We start from the raw sequence: 4,759 nt of genomic DNA on the forward strand, positions 1-4,759 counted from the left end.
GTTGGTCGGAGGCTCAAAGTTTTCGGATGGCTCAGAGTCGGACTGTGGTCGGGTGTTTCCAGGATGCTGTATCGGAAAGTTTGCGGCGCTGGAAGCTCATGGCAGGGAGAGTTTTCTTCCTTCAACCATCTGTGTGAGGTGTTGGGACTTTCGAGAGACCTTGAACATTTTTTACCGCTGCACTGTTGTAACTGTTATAATTATGTGGTTTTTGTCAGTTTTTCAGTCTTGGTCTGTCTTGTGTTTCTGTGATATCACACCGGAGGAACATTGTATCATTTCTTAATGCATGCATTACTAAATGACAATAAAAGAGGACTGCGTGTCCTCATAATCTAAAGAAAAATGTGAAAGGTGATGGGGGAGAAACACACACAAAATGAACAAAGAGTCATCGTTTCAGGCCGAGACCCTTCTTCAGGACTGAGAAGGAGAAACTCGAGTTTGATGCTGGTGTTAAATACACACTCAGGCTGAAGAGTTAGGTTTTATTTATTTATTCAGAGATACAACACAGAACAGGCCCTTCCGGCCCTTCGGGCTGCGCTGCCACCACCGTCTTAACCCTAGCCTAATTATGGGACAACTTACAACGACCAATCAACGCACTATTTTTGGACTATGGGAGGAAACCGGAGGACCTGGAGAAAACCTATGCATTTCATGGGGAGGACGTACAGACCCCTTCCAGATGGCGATGGAATTGAACTCCGAATTCCAACGCCCCAATCTGTAATAGCATCGTGTTAACTAGTACACCACCGTGTTCACCACCTGCTGATCAACTCTATTAACCTAGTGGGGATGAGTGCAAACTGTTACTGATTATGAGCTAACATTTAGCACTGATGACGACTGTATGTAAGTTTCCACGCAACGTTCAAGGTAAATTTATTATTGAAGTAGGTATATGTCACCACATACAACCTTCAGATTCATTTTCTTGCGGGTGTTTACAGTAAAACAATGATATATGTACAATAGCATCAATGAATAACTACGCACAAAGACTTGCAAACAACTCAGGGCAAAATGCCGGAGGAAGTCAGCAGGTCAGGCAAACTGCAAATGCTGGAAGTCCAAAGCAACGTACACCACATGCTGGAGGAACTCAGGAGGTCAACCTATGAGCAACGTACAATGCAGCAGCACTTGAAATCTTCCACAAAAATCAGAACCAGAATCAGGTTTTCTATTCAAGATTCAAGATTGTTTAACGTCATTTCCAGTACACAAGTGTAAAGGAGAACAAAATAATTGTTACTTCAGATCCAAAGCAGTACAAAAAAATAAGATAAAGACCACAATAATACAAAAACCACAATAGCGCGCACGACCATTCCGAATGAATATCAATTATGTGTAACTAGGGGTCCGGATTTGATGGAGATAGCCGTGAGAAGCACGGAGGAACATCTGGAGAAACTTCTGAAATGCTGCTACTGTGCGATCGAGAATCTCCGGAGGGGAAGGCCCCAAATCCTCGGCTTTGCCTATTGCCTGTTGCCGGGGCTGGGGTCGAAGCGCTCAGCAGAGATGGTGCTCGGTGCTCGGTGTCGGAGAGCTGGTTGGAGGTTCGGAGTTTTCGGACAGACTCAGAGTCGGACTGTGGTCGGATGCTTCCAGGATGCTGCACCAGCAAGTTGGTGGCGCTGGAGATTTACTGTCTGCGTATGATGGGACTTTCGAGAGACTTTGAGACTTCTACTGTGCCATGGTCTGTTCTTATCAAACTACAGTATTGCTTTGCACTGTTGTAACTATAGGCATCCGTTAGTTTCATGAGACCATGGATTTGTGCCTTGGAAGGTTTCCAGGGTGCAGGCCTGGGCAAGGTTGTATGGAAGACCAGCAGTTGCCCATGCTGCAAATCTCCCCTCTCCACGCCACCGATGTTGTCCAAGGGAAGGGCGTTAGGACCCATACAGCTTGGCACCGGTGTTGTCGCACGGCAATGTGTGGTTAAGTGCCTTGCTCAAGGACACACACACTGCTTCAGACAAGGCTCGAACTAGCGACCTTCAAATCACTAGACGAATGCCTTAACCACTTGGCCACACACCAACACCTGTTGTCACTATATGTTATAATTATGTGGTTTTTGTTAGTTTTTAAGTTTGTTTGTCATGTGTTTTCGTGATATCATTCTGGAAAAAACATTGTATCATTTCTTAATGCATGCATTACTAAATGACAATAAAAGGGGACTGCGTGTCCTCGTAATCATCATAATATATATACAGTATATACTGTAAATACATAAGATACTGTAGCTTATATAGAGAGATTGATTGTATGTCCATAAAGTGACGCTAGGCACAGGAGTGTCTGTACAAGGTGACATTGCCAGGAGATGACAAAATAGTGTTGGTGGGGCATTTGGAGGGTTGGGTTAGTGGGTGGAGGTGTCGATTAGCCGTTCTGCTTGGGAAAAGTAACGGTTTATGAGTCTGGTGGTCCTGACGCAGATGCTATGTGGCATCGTCCCTGACGGGAGCGGGACAAACACTAACATACAGTATGTGGTGAAATTCGTTGTTTTGCAGCAGCAGTGCAGTGCAATACATAAAATTACTATAAATTACAATAAGAAATATAAAAAATAACTAAATAGTGCAAAAAGAGAGCAAAATAATGAGGTAACGTTCATGGACCATTAAGAAATTCAGAACCCCTTCATTCTGTCTTGCTGTATGAGAGAGCATGTTAGGTCAGGTGTTAACCACAAGGATGCCAAGTAGCTTCAGAAGAAGTACCAGTGGGTAAGTAAAGTGCGTATCAGCCTTTTCAAATGCAAGCTTCATTCCTTTACCAGATCAAGGTTTTGCTAATGTTTAGTCAACATTAGCATTTTCTTTTACCATCTCATCTTAACCTCTTGGGATCTTTCAAAAAATTCCTCAAATACCGATCTAAAACAGAAGAGATTCTGCAGATGCTGGAAATCCAGAGCAACACACGCAAAATGCTGGAGGAACTCAGCAAGTCAGTCAGCATCTATGGAGAGGAACGAACAGTCAATGTTTTGGGAATCTTGAAGGGTCTTGGCCTGAAACATCGACTATTTATTCCTCTCCATAGACGCTGCCTGACCTGCTGAGTTCCTCCAGCATTTTGTATGTGTTGCTCAAGTACTATTCCATTCTATTGAAAGTCAGAAGGAAGGAATATTTGAAGCAATCAAAATGAAATAGCAATAAATTATTTAAGCTTGATTTTAACTAACGTTTTATCTTTTTTCAAGTTTATTTTTTTAATTTATTTTCATGTTTGTACTTTTATCCCATTGTAAAGCACTTTGAATTAACTCACCTGTATGAAAAGCGCTCTATAAATAAAGTTATTATTATTATTATTATTAATTCAGTAGAGCCCACATCAGTCTACATCATTAATGGTACTTTAAATTTCAAACTCCTATTTTCCTCAGGTATAAGTTGTTACTTTTGTAATATTGAGTTTTAATGTGAATGCCAGTTTCATTCTCACTGATGAACATGATGACCATGATGGCTGACTGCACATCTTCACTGAGGATGTACATGGGTGAACCGTGATCACTCAGTCATCGCGGATCATTATCTTCATCAGAGATGACAAAAATCTAGTTTTCAACCCACATCGCGTATTTATTTATTGTGACAGTGTAGAATAGGCCCTTCCAGCCCTTTGTGAGTTGTTCCACCCAACAACCCCCTAATTTAACCCTAGCCTAATCACAATGACCAATTAACTTACCAACCGGCACACCTTTAGACTGTGGGAGGAAACCAGAGCACCCGGAGGAAACCCATGCAGTCACTGAGAGAACATACAAACTCCTTACAGGCAGTGACAGGAACTGAACCCAGATTACTGGTTCTGTAAAGTGTTGTGCTAACCATGATGCTACTGTGCTGCATGAGTAGAGATCATTATTAAATAAATTAAATTTTATGTGTATGTTAAAAAATTACTTGTATTTGGATTACATTACATTTCTCAGGGTGTCCTACTTGCAAACACTGAGTTTCAAGTGAATTGGTTCATAAACAATGTATTAACTTGGTGTCTATTACCCCCTGTGTATATCTATTCCTGGGGATTATCAACATCGGTAAAACCGAGGAGTTGATTGTGGGCTTCTGGAAGCGGAAGTGGAGGGAACACACACCAATACTCATTGAGGGATCAGCAGTGGAAAGGGCGAGCTGTTTCAAATTCCTGGGTGTCAACATCTATGAAGATCTGTCCTGAGCCCAACATATTGATGCAACTACAAAGAAAGAAGCCAGTGGGCTCTACTTTGCTAGAACTTTGAGGAGATTAATTATGTCACGAAAGGCACTCGCAAATGTCTGCCGACGTATAGTGGAGAGCATTCTGACCTGCTCCAGCACCACTCGGTGAGGAGGCTTCGATGCACAGGATCGAAAGAGGCTGCGGGCTGGAAACTCATACAGCTCCAGCATTTTAGGAATAGTTTCTTCCCCTACGCCATCAGATTAACTCGTTAATCCTTTTTTTTTGCACTATTCATTTATTTTGTAATTTATCGTAATGTATGCCTTTGCATTATACTGCTGCCGCAAGAGAACGAATTTCACATCTGTATATCAGTGAAAATACACCTGATTCTGAACCTGGTGGTGTGATGCCTCCTGCCAATAAAAGTAAAACACTTCGCACAGGGACTTGATAGGGGATGACTACCTGCCCCTGTCACATCGGTGTGTTTTGGCCACGTTCCCCGAGCAATGAGCGACGCTTTGCGGGTCAC

Source organism: Mobula hypostoma, chromosome 16 (assembly GCF_963921235.1).
Source record: "Mobula hypostoma chromosome 16, sMobHyp1.1, whole genome shotgun sequence".
NCBI classification, from domain to species: domain Eukaryota; kingdom Metazoa; phylum Chordata; class Chondrichthyes; order Myliobatiformes; family Myliobatidae; genus Mobula; species Mobula hypostoma.